This window comes from Lissotriton helveticus, chromosome 10 (genome assembly GCF_964261635.1).
Source record: "Lissotriton helveticus chromosome 10, aLisHel1.1, whole genome shotgun sequence".
NCBI classification, from domain to species: Eukaryota; Metazoa; Chordata; class Amphibia; order Caudata; family Salamandridae; genus Lissotriton; species Lissotriton helveticus.
The window spans coordinates 818,213,176-818,232,071 of NC_136071.1; positions in this window are offsets into that span (position 1 = coordinate 818,213,176).

Genomic DNA, 18,896 nt, shown 5'->3' on the forward strand with positions numbered 1-18,896 from the left:
GGGCAGGCAAAGAGGACATGCCCAATACCTTCTCGTTGCTCCGGGCAAAAGGGACAGGCAGATCCCTGTCCCCCTCGCCATTTGGTGGTAAAGGCATTTAAAGGCAATGTCCCCACCCTAAACTGATGGTACCTCTTCCTATCCCCTGGGATGGCAATCCAATCCCAATATGCCTCAAAGGCCGGAGAGTGCTTGAAAACTAGAAAATCTGCCGTAAGTGATGGTTCGGTACAACGGGCAAATCTCGTTGTTTCAAGCATACTCCAGTACAGATCTTGGAAAGTTTTTTTGGGTGGGAAAGGATTGCCTGCAGGGTCATCCCACAACGGTGATAACCCCATGGCCTTGTAGATGGCCTTAACCTCCCTCATCCATATTATTTTTCGGGCTTTGTCAAGGTCTCTTACCTCGATGAAGGCCCGCGCATACTGGGAGAGTTCTGGTGTGACCCATAATCTCCTCCAGTAGGCGACCGATCTGTATCTGGCCATATCCTCGAGGCTGTGAGACCCTAAGTCATAATGGAGAGGGATTAGTGGAGTGGAGGCCGGTAGGCCTGTGATGTTGCGAATACCTTTATTTTTCTCCCCCGTCAATTTTCTCAAATTACTAAATCCCCAAAGTTCTGCCCCATAGAGAACTGATACTCCTACTTTGGCGTCATATATCTTTAGAACCGGGGTAATTGGCCTAGTGTGAGATAAGTAAAATTCCTTGGTGAGAGCTCCTGTCAATTGTGCATGTTTTGTGAGAAGCTGGTTGGTATGCTGTTTCCAGTCTAGTTTGGATGATAGGGTTATGCCCAGGTAATTGAATACCTGGGTCTGCTCCAATTGAACCCCATCCATAGCCATCTTCCCTCTGACGATTTTGTTTTTGTGCAGGATCATGAACTTGGTCTTTGATGTGTTGATGACAAGACCATGGTCCCTACAGAAAACCTCAAAGACACCAACAGCTTTTTGGAGTCCCTGCTGTGTTCCTGAGATCAATAGCGTATCGTCAGCAAACATCAGCAGGGGGATCGGCTTGCCATCCAGTTTGGGAGCATCAGTTGGTTGCCGCTCAAAATAGCCGATCGGGTGTTGATGTATAGCGAAAAGAGGGTAGGTGCGAGTACGCACCCTTGGCGTACCCCCCTATCAATAGGGAATTTATCTGTTACACTTCCCTGCTGGTTCCAGCGTACCCGGGCATAGTTATTTTCATGCAGTCTAATCAAGAGTGACAAGATGTCTAGTGGTATGCCCTGCTCTTGAAGGGCTGCCCACAACTTGGTGCGAGGCACCAGGTCAAACGCTGATTTCAGATCAACGAAGACTGCAAAAAGCATGCCCCCCCCCCCAGTAACACTACACGCCAATATATTAAAACAAATCTAAAAACTTGGTCAATGGTACTGGTATGGCTACGAAAACCTGCCTGTAGAGGCGACAGAATGTCCTTTTCCTCTATCCAGCCCTGAATACGGTGCAGTAAAAGCCTTGCGACTACCTTTTGTATCCAGGCAATCAGACTAATTGGCCTGTAATTCCCTGGGTCCGTACATTCCCCCTTTTTAAAGATGGGAATGATCTCGGCTCCCTTCCAGGAGTCGGGTATTGGCGAACCCATCGCAATGCCGTTAGCAACCAAATAAATATAGGTAGCCCAAAGATCCTTGTCATGCATAAAAAGGTCTGCTGGGACGGAGTCCATGCCTGGTGCCCTAGCTTTAGGGATTTTATCCAAGATTTTAATAGTATCCACTTTGGTAAAGGATAGGTGATTGGTACCCTCTTTTACTTTTACTTTTAAGGGAGCCTCACTCTCTACTCCCACTGTGTCAAGAGCGGTAAACTGGGACGCAAAGTAAGCGACCCAAGCATTTGGTGAGACATAGTTAGTAGGATCGCCCCTTTTAACCCCCCTACCCCATTTGACCATATCCCAAAAGGAGCACATAGATCTTTCTTTACTGGCACTCAGGAGCTCCTTCCAATATTCATTGTCCCAATCACTTTTGGCCTTAAGTTGTACTTTTTTGTACATGACTCGGGCAGTCTTGATCTTGGCTATCTCTTTGGTCTTTACTGCATCTGATAGGGCCCTATACGCAACCCTACAGGATTTTCCATACCATTGATCCTCCTTCCTAGCTGGCTTACTCTGTTTTTTTTGCACTTTTTTGACAAAAAAGGATCCTAATTGAGTAAAGAGAGAATCATGGATCCGATTAGTATTTAGCACCATCGCCTCATCAGTGGAGTTATTCCTTAAATCTGCTATAGCCTGAACTGTTAGGTCCCTCATGGCAGCTAAACCCTCTTCGTTTGTAACAAAATTTGCCCATCTAATCCGTCTCTGGTTGTTTGAGAGGGCTATTTCCACACAGTCGCCAGGGCCCTCACATTTTGATAAATCAAATAACCTGAATGTAAGGACTAGTGGGTTATGATCGCTCTCTACCCGTTCTTCTATCCGCATATCCACCATAGTAGACCAATTTTCCTTATTCGTTAGGATACAATCGATACGACTATGTGATATGCCATTATTAAAGGTAGAGGCGCCCTGCTTATCAGAGCCCATTCTTCCATTCGTGTCACGTAACCCGTGCTCTACGTTGAAGACTTTAAGCTGTAATGCTGCCTCTGACCATTTCTTGATAGGTGTTATTGCCAGCTGAGGGATGTTCCAAATGAAATCCTCTTCCACTGTGAGATCCACGTCATAGTTATCTAGCGGTTCGAAACAGCAGTTGAAATCTCCTGAGACAATAATGTTATTATCTGTTGAAGAATATTGCTCGAGGAGACTATCTAACTGATCAACTGCTTCTGTTGGTTTGCCACCAGGAAGTCCCCTTGAATAAACATTAAAAATAAGTAGGTCCTTATAGTTTAAACATTTAAGTTTAACTAACAAAATATCAGGGCTGTTTGTATTCAGCTGAGTAACAGAATATCTACTGTCCTGCTTAACCCATGTCAGCAACCCACCCTTAGATCTTCCCCTTAAACTTGGGATGGCAGAGGTATAGAAATTTAAATATCCTTGCTTCTATTCCGGATTTGCCTGCCATGTTTCTTGAAGGAGTATTATATCTTTGTTATCCATAAAGGCTTGCCAATCCAAAGATGTTACCTTACTCCTCAGCCCAGCCACATTCCATGACACCAATGTAGATAGAGCTGGTAAGCCCGTCCCATCAGTTCTGGAAATAGGGATATTACTACCCCTACCTTGATAAGGTACTGCTAAGCCCCCATCTAAACTAGTGACCAATGCCTCCTGTGTAAGAACGTTATTGTTTTGGGCAATGTTTATTATCATACAGTCATTAGGTGGATTTAAACCCTTAATCCCTTCAGAGTCCTCTACGATGTTACATATGCCCTCTGTGATGGTCCGGGGCAAACAAGTGTCACTAGTGTGAGTGGGACTAAGAGCTAAAATATCTTCCTTTGCACTGGCCTGAGATAGTTTGTTACATACAGTGTTAGAATTCCCCTTGAGTCAGTCGCAGTCATTTAGGCCTGACAGAATACCAACCCTATTTCCTAGACTAATCCCCCATTCGTTATTTTGGGCACCTACTCCCCACCTATTCCACGGGGTATCCCACCCTAACCCTGGAGTCTTGGGGTATGTTACATTTTGCCGCTCACCGTAGAAAAATTTTAGGGTAAGGGGAACGATAGTGCCATTTCTACGTTGGGGGGGAAGAATATTTGACAAAACATTAGGGAGAACAGTTGAATGGGAAAAGTTCACCACCACACAATCCCCTTTAAACTTTTTCGGTCTGCTCCCTATCCAGGTTGTTCTTCTGGCCGACGTAATCTCCCCTGCTAATTGCTGTTTCCCTCCAGGGGCCAACTGCATATTGCCTGACAGCCAGTGCAACGCCTTACTAGAGAGGGATGTTGGAGATTCTAGTTGCCCAGGTGCCAGAGGTGGAACATTTGCCAGCACCAATACCAGGGGTGGAGCTTCTACCATAAATTGAGGACAGTCAGTTTCATGGTTAAGAGCAGGTTGAGCAATGGGTGTTGGCAACGCATCTTCTCTAACTATTGTGTGAATATCTGCATTTGCTGGTACCTGACCGGGTAGAATGGTTGCTGTCGAACTTCTCTCTACATCCAGCATAGTAGAACCATTCGCCCCGGGTGTACCTGTTAGATTTGAGACCAGTGTCACTATATTGCCAACCTCCCCATTTACCTTATTCTGAATACCACCAAGTTTTTCACCTCTGCTGTAAGCTTGTCAATTTTTGCCACCATTGGTTTTATAATGGCTTTTATTTTGGTCTCTATCATATCTGCTATTCTATGTATAAGCTCATCGTCCATATTTTGCTTAGCTATAACCTCCACAGAATCCATATTCTTATCCTTAATTTACCGGGGAGGTGATACCCTTTTCTTCCTTATCCCTGAACGTAACCCACCACGCTTTGGTAAAGTTTTTTTACATTTTCTGTCTGCCCTAGTATCGTGCTCTACAGTGGAAAGATCACCTTCCGGGGCCTGGACATATACCTCTGTATCTGGGTCATCGTCACTTTCCAAATTAACCTCAGGATCGATTTCTAGATCGACCACTGGGGGTATGCTTTGATCGTGTATTCCACTGACATGGAGATCAGCGTCGGGGGCGTCACTACCAGTAACCTCTAAAGATGTGTCAAGCACAGTAAGTTGCTGGGACGGACTTGTAGGAAGGAGAATTGGTGATTGGCTTAGTCCTAATGACTGGCGTATTTCGCTATTAATTTTAGATACTACTTGGACCATATAATTATCAATCGTGTTTGACGCAATTGGAGCTAGTTTTTTCGGCATGTTAAACAATTACTAGTTCGCGCCACACCCAAGAATATAAGAGATATTATATTATATCCCCGGACAAAAGATAAAAGAGTACTTGAGTGGGATGGGAAAGGAGCAGACAAATCAGCACTCAGCAACAATCCTCTTATTTACATTTAAAAAGAACAAAAAAAAAAAAAGATATAGGATAAAATAAAAGTCTTACAATAAAAAGAGGATGTCTCAAGCTTGAGAGGAGCAAAAAGGATGGCCCAGTCCAGTCTCGTTCTGTCTCGGACTGTCTAAGACTGTCCGTCCTTTGTCCGGGCTTCGACCGGCGTCCCGCTCGCGTCCCGCTCGTTAGATAGGGGTGTGGCTAAATAGGAGGAGCAGGGGGCGGGAAGAGACTCCAGGTGCGCTGTGTTGGACTCGCGCTGTGAACCCTGGGTCTCGCAGTCCCGGCCCCTGTGTACAGGCAGCAGCAGTGGTTCCTCCTTAGGTACAAACAAACGCTGGGTCCAAGTTATCAGGAAAAGCAAAAGCAGCCTCCACGAACGGTGACCCTTGCAGAAGACAGCTGCGAGCGCCCCCCGCGAAGCGGGGGCCGCGAGCTGTAAATACTCAGTCAAGCAGGGAGGAGCAGGGGGCGGGAAGAGACTCCAGGTGCGCTGTGTTGGACTCGCGCTGTGAACCCTGGGTCTCGCAGTCCCGGCCCCTGTGTACAGGCAGCAGCAGTGGTTCCTCCTTAGGTACAAACAAACGCTGGGTCCAAGTTATCAGGAAAAGCAAAAGCAGCCTCCACGAATGGTGACCCTTGCAGAAGACAGCTACGAGCGGCGCCCGCGAAGCGGGGGCCGCGAGCTGTAAATACTCAGTCAAGCAGGGAGGAGCAGGGGGCGGGAAGAGACTCCAGGTGCGCTGTGTTGGACTCGCGCTGTGAACTCTGGGTCTCGCAGTCCCGGCCCCTGTGTACAGGCAGCAGCAGTGGTTCCTCCTTAGGTACAAACAAACGCTGGGTCCAAGTTATCAGGAAAAGCAAAAGCAGCCTCCACGAACGGTGACCCTTGCAGAAGACAGCTACGAGTGGCACCCGTGAAGCGGGGGCCACGAGTGTAAATACTCAGTCAAGCAGGGAGGAGCAGGGGGCGGGAAGAGACTCCAGGTGCGCTGTGTTGGACTCGCGCTGTGAACCCTGGGTCTAGCAGTCCCGGCCCCTGTGTACAGGCAGCAGCAGTGGTTCCTCCTTAGGTACAAACAAACGCTTGGGTCCAAGTTATCAGGAAAAGCAAAAGCAGCCTCCACGAACGGTGACCCTTGCAGAAGACAGCTACGAGCGGCTCCCGCGAAGCGGGGGGCCGCGAGCTGTAAATACTCAGTCAAGCAGGGAGGAGCAGGGGGCGGGAAGAGACTCCAGGTGCGCTGTGTTGGACTCGCGCTGTGAACCCTGGGTCTCGCAGTCCCGGCCCCTGTGTACAGGCAGCAGCAGTGGTTCCTCCTTAGGTACAAACAAACGCTGGGTCCAAGTTATCAGGAAAAGCAAAAGCAGCCTCCACGAACGGTGACCCTTGCAGAAGACAGCTACGAGCGGTTCCTTTTACTCCTATCGTAGTCTCCTCTCACTGATCACATGACCATGGATCTCGTCTATTTTTCTAATTTTTTATATATTACTTTAACAGTCTTTTTCTGACCAGTAGATTACTCATTTTATTCATCACTCATTCTCCTACATATTCGTTCATATTCCCTTTCAGCGCTTTTCCCATTACGTAAATTTACCAATTCATATATTTTCGGAAAAGTCTGTCTTCGACTTTCATTGAAGTCACAGCACTCATATCACGTGAGCGCAACTAGCGTTGTTTGAATTCATTCCAAACCCGCGAACATTGGAAAACCGTTTACATCCCGGGTGAACTACCACGCAGATTACGAGTAAGTTTCCCTCTACATCTCATTTTGCACGCTGTCCCCTGAGTCAACCACAATACGATTAGCATACCTGGCCTACTCACTGCCATCCCCCCTAATTTATAACGCACTCCCCGTAATTGGAACCAGCACTTTCTCTGTTCTTTTTCTATTTATCATTTATGACTAATCACGTTTACTATCAATATTAACGCGTAACATCAGCACATACCTCCTTCACTTTCGCGTTAATACAGCATGCACAATACTCACACATTCTTCTGTAACACGCACACTCGGTTACTGTTGACATTGTTGGTTTGTTTCAAATATGATATTTTGGATAACTATATTGCAATTTTTGATTTACATTGCTTGCTAAGGTCCTGTATTAATTCATTTTCAGGCCCCTGACGATAGGTCCTATCCATTGACCCGAAATGCATTTGGCGAAAGAATAATGTTTATAAACGGATTGTTTGATGAATAATTTGATGTACCCTTATGAGATGAAATAAGGAAAGAAAATGATCAGCGAATAAAACTTGAAATAATTGCATGACATACTGCAGACTATTTATCATTGAAAGTATTTTGAAAAATTGGAGAAGAAACAACTCAGTTTCATGTTAACGTGAGCGCACATTCATGTGAAAGGTGATTTAACCTTCACACATTGGATAATATTAGGGATTATCAGTAGCCAGGTGTGTTGGACTTATGTACTAATGGGTCTGGGTGGGATCTATTTGTGGTATGCTGTGTTCATCAACATATACGGCTATATCAGGTGTTATGTCCTGACCCTGTTCCGCTGCGCTAAAGTCCAACAATATTGCATCCCATGCTGGTGCCAGTGATTGCCTACGTAGCCCAATCGCATCACTCTCTGCCTGTTCCCAACACAAGAGGGAGTGATACCAGGCCTTAGCCACTGGGTGTTCAGGTGATTTCCAACGGCGTGTAAGCAATCGCTTAGCTACTATGAAGCCTAGATCAATGTATCTGGATGTCACCTTATGTTTTTAGATATAAAATAAAGACCCAGGATGCACACCTCCCATGTCCAGTCTAGCGTCCACTCTGTCCACTATGCCAGTCTCCTTATGGCTTCGTCCCAGTATGGTTGGGTACCCGTACTCATATAATACAGGGTATTTTTCAAAATGTCTTCTTTCTTATACACTGCCTTACATTTGGAAGTCACAATGTAATTTAATTGAATTGTTCCCAAGTGTATTCTGATAGAAATGGCACCTCATTTGTGTGGGTAGACCTAATGCCAATGACAAGAAATGGGCCAAAATACAACATGGGCACATCACATTTATCCACTGAAATCTGATTCTTTTTTTCCAAGGTAATTAGCTGTCAATTTTGTACCCTAGCTCAGCTGACGCCTAGGGAAACCTAACAAATATGTACATTTTTAGAAACTAAATGCCCAGGGGATTCCGGGGTGGGGTGACTCTCGGGCTCTCACCAGATATTTTTCCCCAGAATACCTTGCAAACCTCAAACTTTGACAAAAATCACATTTTTCTTTTACATTTCTGTGATGGAAAGTTCTGGAATTTACGGGGAGCAACACATTTCATTCCACCCAGCATTACCTCAAGTCTCCTGATAAAAATTGTACCTCACTTGTTTGGTAGGCCTAGTGCCAGTGACAGGAAACATCCCAAAATGAGACATGGCTACAACACATTTTCCCACTCAAAAATTACCCTTTATTGCAACGTGTGCAGCAGGGAATTTTGGGCCTTAGCTCAGCCGGCACCTAGGGAAATTCTAGTAAACTTGTACATTTTTGATAATGCATTGACAGTTGGGGTGCATGTACTGTGGCTAGCATGGCAGTGCCGGTTCCTGCAACTCGTCTTAGGTTTGATGGTCTTTACTAGAGGAGACAAACGGTTCCTCCGTAATCCATTTTACGAGTCAGGATCCATGTAGCTATATATTTAGTAAAGACAACGTACTTTACGAATGGGATCAGTAAGTATACCGACCCACTACATACACAACGTGCTTTAGGGTGCGCGTTGATACAAAAGACACACAGCTGGGGCCACCCCCTTTTTTGGCCACTGCACACTTTTCGGTCCTGAAGAAAGCCTCACGACTACTGAAGAAGGCTGAAACTAGTATACCTATACACACTTTTATTGTGATATAGAGGGGCATCACCACCTCATATATATCCGATCATTGTTTTTACCCATGCCATAGGACCCTTTCATTAAAACTTTTAGAAGGGCATTTCCTATAGGCATTTTTAACACATACCTCACCTCACATAGCACTGTTCACTTATACACAAAATACCGCTCCGCTGTAAACAGGCGTTGCAGCACAGTTGGATCGCATTCGGTGATCCAGCTGGGCCCCGATGATGAAGCATGCCACCTACTAGGTAAGTGGGTGAGGGGTTTCCAAACAAGAAGAATGTGTTGTTGACTCTCAAGGGCTATGCCCTGACCAGTACCTGCCTGAGATTTTGTCTTCGTTGTTGCATCGCATATATCTGGGGAAAAGGACAAGCACCTCTGTTTATTCCTCACTCTCTTGTTGCTATTATCTAGCATGGCAGTTAATCAGAGCTGAAGGAAGGTAGGGGCCCTTACAGGATTTAGGATGATTATACCATAACTGGGGCTTAATATACATGTATTTATATATTTGACTTGCCTATATCTTTAGCGATGTTTGACACATCTACACAAAAAAAGTCTACCGGTGAGTCTTATTGTGCAAGGAAAGTTTTGGGGTGATCTGTCTAGCAGGGCAGAGAAAAAGGGGGTGGGGTCAGAAAGAGTGTGTATCCCATGTTAATTACTATAGAGGTTTTAGACACAACTACAGCCTGAACTACTGGATGGAATGACACCAGATTTGGCAGAAAGGTAGCTTTTGGTTCAGAAAGCACCCATTTTGTTATTTGGTGTAACTCTATTCTGCAATTTTGGAGATATTAAAGAACATCCAAATTTGTATATCTAGGGACGTGAAGTATTCACAATCATTTTGCGACAAATCACAAACTCGCGCTCCAACAGTAATGCTGTGATTGGCTTGCCACAACCTGTGTAGAAAGTTGCAGCCGCCATTTTAAGGGATGAGACACAGTCCTTGGGGGCTGAAATTAGATATTTTAAGAGATATATGGGACCAGGTTGGAGGTACCCTGACCCATGGGTGGAATATAGGGATGTTTGTGGTCCCCTTATGTGTACTTGTATCAACAATAGAGGAAGGGAACGAAACAAACACTCCTACTCCCCTCAAGAGAAATTATAGAATCAACAAAGGAGTGTAGTTGCAAAAGAGGAAGGAAAACGGCTAAGGCGCTCGACCTCGGACCTGGGGAACTTGGTTCGAGTCTCGGTAACGACGCCAAAAAGCCCCTGTGATTCTGGGCAAATCACTTAATCTCCCCGTGCCTAAAATGAAAGTGTGTCCTCATGTAACGTAACTGGTGCTATGTAAAGCGCTCTGATAACTGATTCGGTTCGGTTCTAGTTCGCGCTATATAAAACTCTGCAAAACAACAAAAAAAAAAAAAAAAAACATTCACAGTATAAGTTTCCTGTGAGAGAAACCAACTTGGGTTATTCTAAAAGCCCTCACTCACCTACCTAGTTGGTGACATGCTTCATCATCGGGCCCCACAAGGAGTGGCCGAATGCCACCCTAGTGTGCTGTAACGCCAGTTTACTGTGGAGCTGTTTCAGTGAATGGTGAAGACTGAGTTTTAGTGAATTAAAAAGTCCAAATTGTGTCAAAAAAGTATTTTATTAGTTTTGTCAATTGGACATAGATAAAAACAAACGTGTAGGATGAAGGACTGAAGTTAAAAGTCCAGTTTTATCCCAGAGGTGTGGTCAACATGTTTCTGCCTATGTGTGAGCATTTAGTCGGGCTTTCTTCAGGACCAATGGAGTGTGATGGTGAACCCCGGCGGTATGGGCGCGCTAAGGCTCACCTGACCAGGGGTTGCTAGTGTTAAAAAGGTAAAAACACTGTGTGTAGATTCCTTCAAAATTGAAGAGGAACCAAGTTTATTCTGGTTAAACAAAATGACAGACGAACATTAAAAGACAAAGAGAAACAAAGAAGTTATTTCAATATGCACATGTAGGTTGTCATCTTGGGAAATAACATGCTGGGGTGCTCTACGAGGTGCACTTATAACAGTAACACAGGCGGGGGGCGTGGCTACGAGCCGACCATGGTGGACGTGTAGTTTTTGAGCTCCGTCCATAGCCCATGATACAAGCTGCCTATCCTGCTCCCCAGTAACACCACCCACCTGAATTCGGCACCCGGAGCTTCAGCAAGGGAAGGAGAAGCGACGACGGAGAACTGCCACCCTCCGACGCCGTCTGGAACCGGGAAAGGACACAGGTCTCGCCGGGGTCTGCTGCCTCGAGTGAAGCCGCAACCTCGATTTACGGGAGGGCCGACCTACTGCTTGCTGCCGGCGGAACTCTGCGGGGGCGCCAGAGGTAACCGTGGACACTGGGCACGATCGCACGCCTGACCCACTACATTTTCTCCTCCCGCCCAGGTGCACCCCCCTCCGGGACGCCTTGTGGGACCAGCCCTGCCCTCCCGAGTCCGACCTAGGCCGGCGGCGCACCCAGACCGGACCACCGCCTACGGCTCCACCGCAGCGCAGTCCGCATACCTCCGAGAGCCTGAGCGCTGCGTGAAGGCTGCGGAGTCCAGGCGAGTGCTGGGGAGACCGGAGGACCACTGCACCAGACCGGGGACAAGCGCCGGCTGCCCTGCGCAGGCCGGCTCCGCGGCTGTATTGGCGGACGCCATCTTGCCTCCTATCCGGGATCATGGGGAACGCCAAGCTGACAGTGCAGGGAGCTACCAACGCCGGGGCTCTACGCCACGACTCCGGAGCCAAGACACAGGGAGCGTAGCGAGACACCTGTGGAGTCCCTGCTTACACCTTGCCGGAGACGGACCCCAGCGCCCATCTGGCCCGAGGCACGAGGGTAACAACGTCACACCTGGGAATACTTCTGCCGGGGCTGCTGCGTGGCGCTTCTGGCCTCCCCTTTATAGAACCCCTTGTGCCACGCAGCGGACGATACCTGCCACCCCCGCCAAAGCTAACAATACTGCTCCATAGAGGACGCTACTCATAGCGCTGCTACATCTGTCACAGGCGCTACAATTGACACAGAACCGGCGGATCCCCCCAGCCCTCGCGGGTTATTGTGCTACTGACGCCCTATCTCCTATCGGATTACCTATTACAGGGACAGCCCGGACACAGGATATTGTGTGCCGCTACACAGTGGAGGTTGTGAAAGGGGTGTGTGGTCGGCACAGCGTCGCCCTGCACACTAGATCCATGGGGAGACACAGGGGCAAGGCCCAGGACCAGGGCGCATCGACGGATATGCAGTCCACCGGCTCGGAAGACCCACTGGCCTCTTCCAATATGGACGTTATCCCACCGACAGGGAAAGGGACACAGGATGCCAAACTGGACCTTATCCTGAATGAAATACGGGCAACAAGAGAAGCGCTCGAATCACGTATGCACAACATGGCGACGGGCCTCTCATTGCTCCGGGCAGATCACAACAAACTGGCGGAGAGGGTGTTGGAGCAGAAAATCGCACTCAATGATCTAATACCCCAACAGACAGAACATTCCACGAAGCTGGAAGGCATGGAAAAACAACTCAGACAGCTGTGGGACAAGGTGGACGATGCGGAAGGACGAGCCCGTCGCAACAACGTCCGCATTTTGGGCATTCCGGAGCGCAGTGAAGGGAGGAATCCTACTCAGTTCGTGGAAGACTGGCTCAAACAGATGGTAGGCCCGGAGGATCTGACTACCCTATACAGCGTGGAACGAGCGCATAGGATGCCCTCAAAACCGCCGCAACCAGGAGCGCCACCGCGCCCTCTGATCGCACGCCTCCTTCACTATAAAGATCGTGACACAGTGCTACGCGCAGCGCGGGAGAAAGCACCACTCCGATACGAAGACAAGACTATATCCGTATACCCAGACTTCACTCCAGCGGTGCAGCGAGCCAGATCCACCTTCCTGGGGGTAAAACGCAAGTTGCGTGAACGAGAATTGAAATATGCCCTCCTGTTCCCAGCCCGCCTCAAGATCCTACATGGCAACAGATCACACTTTTTTGACTCACCGGAGGAAGCGGAGGAATGGATGGAAGTAACGCTCACGCCACCGACCTCACAGGACCCATTTGCCGACGGAGGGAGCGACGGCCATCGGAATCAGCCAGACCGACGACGCTCTACCTCAGATACTGGCCAAGGCCCTTCAACACGGACCTCACCAAAAGGACAAGACGCAACGAACCGCTCGGAGGAACGGACAAAGGTGGCGCAGTTGACAGAGGAAGCACTAGCCGCTCACGATGCAGACACAGCGAGAGACGTGGCCAGCATTTCAGACACGCATACGGAAGTATCGGGGTCGGCGGACAGCTTGCAGCTCTTCCCCAAGATCACGGCGCAAATGGCTGAAGAATTTTAACACCAGCGACTTGAACAATGCCTGGGTGGTAATGTATGAACAGCATAAATAGCCACACACGGGTGGCTGGCCTGGGGGATGTACGTGCTACGGGCTTGCTATGTCACCACAGGTCAGCACAAATCAGGACCGAATAGACTACACCCCCATCATATGAACATGGTTGTGTTTGACCATTACCCATGTTGGGTATCATGGTTTGGACCCCGGGCCCGTTTGTCTGGGGACCTCAATGTTCAGGGGTTAACTGTTAAAATGGCACTCCACTATCTCCACAGGGTATACTTGGCATGCTCACCCACGGGCTCAACATTTCCACATTATGCGATCAGTTATGGGGCCAATTAATGTTTACAACTTGTGCACCTGGAACGTGCGAGGCATGGGTTCGATCCACAAAAGACACAGGATACTGGCTCAACTTAAACGTAGGGGGGGTCATGATAGCTTGCCTCCAGGAGACACATTTGAACAGTGCTGAGAACTCGAAACTGTTGAAGAAGTGGAGGGGTCAACTCTTTGCTACATCCTACTCTGCATTCTCAAGGGGGGCAGCTATTTGGCTTCGTAATTCTGTACCCTTCAAACCAGTTGAGCAGAGAATTGACAAGGAGGGAAGATATGTATTTGTGAGGGGCATACTGGATGTCACCACTGTTGTGCTCGGATGTGTGTATGCACCAAATTCGGGTCAATCGGATTTTTTAACTAGACTTAATGGTGTTTTAGCGGATTGGGCAGGATATCAATGGGTTGTTGGGGGGGATTTTAATGCTGTGTTGGATGTCACGTTGGACAGGTCACACCCACCCTTACACGCCACCAAAAGCAGGAAACAGGCGATTGCACTAACACGGTGGGCAGAAGGGTGGGACCTAGCAGATACATGGTGCAGCAAACACCTACTTGATAAGGAATATACCTTTTTCTCCCCACCACACCAACTGCACACCAGAATCGACCGCGTGTTCTGCTCCCGCTCTCTACTGGGGGCGGTTCTCACAGCACAACATATGGGAAAGACACTCTTAGACCACAACCCTGTCGAACTTGCGATGCAATGGGGTAGGCTCCTGACACCGATACCGACCTGGAGGTTGCCCACGGAACTTTTGGAAGACAATGTCTTCAAATCGTCCATGGCGGACACCATTGAGGCTTACTTTGCTACGAATACTGACACTGCTAGCTCCAGACGATTGGAGTGGGACACGTTCAAAGTCTTCATAAGAGGGGAGGCGATGGCCACCCGGGTGGGCATGAAGAGGGTGGTGCTTGATAGCATTAAGGAAGTAGAGGGTAGACTGGCAATGCTTGAGAACAAAGCAGTGGGCACAAACCTGCCCTTTATGCCACTACAAGAAGCACACATAAGGCACGCTGAGCTACTTGAAGACTTAAGATTACTGGACTATCGCGAATACACTAACAGACAGCACACTCAGGCTGATCGATCAGGCCCACTGTTAGCCCGCATTATACGGGACTCCCCGACACACCTCCCAATCTTGGAAATTATTGACCAAGAAGGTTCAATGGCCTCGACTCAATTAGGAGTCAACACTGCATTCAAGAACTACTACACCACATTATATGGCCCACACCAGCCCCTCTCACATACGGCACTGGAGAACTTCATGGAGGGCTTAGATCTGCCCCAGGTCGCTGGTAGACAACGAGACGACCTGAAGCGTAATATCACCACAGCAGAGATTAAACAGGCAATACACGCCCTCCCGAGGAATAATACTCCTGGGACGGACGGCTTACCTGTAGAATTTTACGAGACATTTATCGACCTACTCACACCACGACTACAAATCATCTACCATGAGGCACTACAGGCCAATTCCCTGCCACAATCATCCCTCCAGGCTTTGATAACTTCCCTATTAAAACCGGGCAGAGACGGGATGCACCTTGCTAACTACAGACCCTTGTCTCTCCTTAATACTGACTATAAGATACTGAGCAAAGTACTGGCAACTAGACTGGCGCAGCACATCCCCCAACTGATCCACCCCAACCAGTGCGAGTTTGTACCTGGTAGGAGCACAGCTATGAACCTCCGTAGACTAGCCCAACTGATGCTACGAGACCAGGCGGATGTAAGCACTGAGGGCTGTATCTCACTAGACCTAAAACAAGCCTTCGACTCTCTCAGATGGGATTTCATGTTTGCAACACTTGCAAAATTCGGGCTACCTCCGGAATATGTTGCGTGGGTCAGGCTGCTATACACCCATCCCACGGCGCGGGTGCGAACGTCCAGATGCATCTCTGAGCCCTTGGCCATTGCAAAGGGTACCAGACAGGGGTGCCCACTCTCCCCGCTCTTATTTATACTGGCGCTTGAACCGCTACTTTGTAAACTCCGGAAGGAGGCTTCTCACCGCGGCATTCAGAGAGGCGGGACGACACACGTGGTGTCCGCCTACGCTGATGATATCATCCTGTACCTCCGTGATCTGAGGGGTGACCTACACCCTATACCCACACTATTTGACGAATACCGGTTGTTATCGGGCCTCACGATAAGCAAACCCAAGTCGTATGGTTACTGCTTTATTGCCACTGGTCCATCTGCATCTCTGCTTTTCCCACCGTACACTTTCCAAATGGCGGACACAACTTTCCGCTACCTTGGGATCCAAATCTACAGAGGTGCAGAGGAAATGATAGACGGCAACTTGGGCAGAGCAATGAGGGCGCTCAAATCGCAGATACAATTCTGGTTATCGCTGCCTTTGTCGGTGGCGGGTAGAGTGGCAGTCTCCAAGATGGTGGTGCTTCCCCGACTCATTTACTATTTCACTAACTTGCCATTCCTGATTCCAGCCTCAACTTTCAGGGCGCTAGATACACTCCTAACGGAGCTCATATGGGGATCGGGGCGGAGACGCATAGGACTTGCTAAATTACAGCTTACCTCTGGGGCTGGGGGAATGGGAGCACCGGACTTCAGGGCCTATAATTTTGCCTGTCAGCTGCAATGGCTGGCATACTGGCTGGCAGGCCGGAACCTACATGAGATCGACATGACAGAGGAGGATCGCTCCAAGGGGAAAATTCATATCTTGCTTTTGCCCCGATTGGAGTTACCTGGGGACACTCCCCCTCTTCTCCGACTTGCAGTGCAATATTGGCGGAAAGCAGTAAAGTACACGACTCCCACGACTTCATACGCCCCTACAATTCCGCTGTTAGGTATCCCGCTGGAATCGGGAACGCTCACGGCCCGCAAACTCACACCATGGCACGACGCAGGGGTAACGAACATTGGAGACCTCTTCGTAGATGGACGCATGTTATCCTTTGAGGACTTCAGGGCCACGCATAACGTCCCGGGAGGTTAGTTCCTCCTACATGCTGGCTTACGTCACTACGTGACAGAGATGTGGGCGCGAGAGGGCAAAGAGCCGTCCACGAACCCATTACTAACGATGCAGTACCTCATGGGAATGGGAAGTCACCTGACCAGATGGCTTACTGCTGGAATCAGAACAGGGAGGGCAATCTCATTATTGCCTCCCAAGGCCAAATGGGAGGGCGACATAGGAAGGCCACTCGAGGATAAAGAATGGGAGCGTATCCTTCAATTTCCCAAAAAAGTGGCTAGAAACCCAAAGTTCAAGTTTATTCAATTGATGGTCTTGCACCGGGCGTATCTCACGCCACGCCGTATACACGCTATGTTCCCTGACGCTGCTGACACCTGCCCCCGATGCAGAGCAGATGATGCTTCACTGATACACATGCTATGGGACTGCCCGAAACTGGGCTATTATTGGACCACTATACACGAATCGCTTACCAAAGCGGGTGCTCCCCTACTAGCACACACCTTAGAACATACAATACTAGGGCTAAGACCAGCGGCGCGTAAAAGAAGTGTGTCGACACGCTTCACTGATATGGCCATGCTACTTGCGAAACGCGCGGTAACCATGCGGTGGAAATCGCCCAAACCACCCGACCCTGACATGTGGAGGACAGAGGTTATACGATGGAGCAGGGCAGAGGGGGAGGCGCTACAGCGCGAGGAACATAGGGGCCTTAGGAGGACGCTGATATCACTAGACTGGTTTGCCATATTAGGGGCTTTTGAGGCGGAAGGGGACAATGAATCTAATGTCTCGTTATCCGCAGCTTGAATTGTGAGCCGCCCTCAATACACCACAACTTGCCGCGGACGTGCTCGGTGCACCTCGAAACACAGCACTGGGGAAACCCACACATTTTTTGTTTATGTCTCTGGCTGATTGTATAGAATAATGTATTAGGAAAGAGCTGCTTTTGGGCGTAGCCAAATACCAATGGATACATGCAATTACGAAGTATAAGTGCCTAGGGTGGATTTACAAAGGGTGGCGGGTAAAGGGTTTCTTGAGGGTTATGTTTGATTAACTGCAATGCAACAAAATAGAAAATGTATATTACACTTGATACTATTGTACCGCACAGAGGGTATTAATATGCGATTGCTTGTATACCAACTGTACCACGCTGTTGCTCTACTTACTATGCCAATAGACAAATTTTCAAAAAAAATAACAGTAACACAGGCACGAGTGCCACTAGTAGTGAACTCGTGCACATACAGGATTAACAAAACCCCGTGAGAAAGACAAAGGACAGGTGTCCCTTGTCAGGCCAACTGGCGTGATAGTACAATTTATAAAAAAGGCAAATGGTGCTGTTGGGCAAAAAAGAGAGCTTCAATGAGCCAAGTAAAAGAAATATATTCTTACAGGGGGTACAAACAATCAATGCACCATGGGCCTCGGGAGGGGGTGGTAGCGATTCGGCACAACCTAGGAGACACAATGCGGGGAGGGATAAGTTCTACAAGCAAGTAATTCATCGGGATAGTACTTATCTGCTCATCGCTGTACTCACGCCCTTTACACTAGGCACCCGTTCAGAACCTGCGTTGACCCTCTCTTTACCGGGGAGCGGATGGTGGTTATAAAGCCGAAAAGAAAAGACGATAGACTCGTCTTCGGCATAGCAAAAGGGGTGTGAGTGGAGAGAGCCAATCATCAGCAGGCAATGCTTGCAATGGAGACGAATCCCGATACGTCTCAGGTACTGGTATTGGGAAACCCAGGTGGAGTCAATCCTAAGCGTTAGTACATCGCCCGGCTTTAGAGTACCCAATAGGCGGCCGGAGGAGAATGCAAAGAGAGTAGTTGTGGCGTGCGTTGTGACGAGCGTAGTCATAGTAACAACGCTCCACACTCACAACTTAAAATAAAAGTACCCATCTCGGCTGGAGCACTGGGCAAAGTGGCGGGAGAGAAAAAGCCACTTGTCACGCCCAGATAGTGGAACAATTACTCAAGTTTAAGAAGAACAAATGGGATGACTAAATAAATAAATGACAAGTTACAAATAGCTGTCAGGAAAACTAATACCCCAAGGAGGCAATCTGTTGGGGCTACCAGCTCTCCTCTCTATCAGTTGGTCTGCTTTGGTTAGGAGGCGCCTCCTCAACATGGTGGCGCAGCGCTAGGTTAGCGCTGCAACCTTCCGGTAACTTGCGCGAGACTCAAGAGCACAGCTGAGGCTCGCGTTGGCCCTGAGTGCCGCGCACTTCACGAGTTCGTCGAGGGAATCGGAAGTTTCCTGAATGCATTCATGGT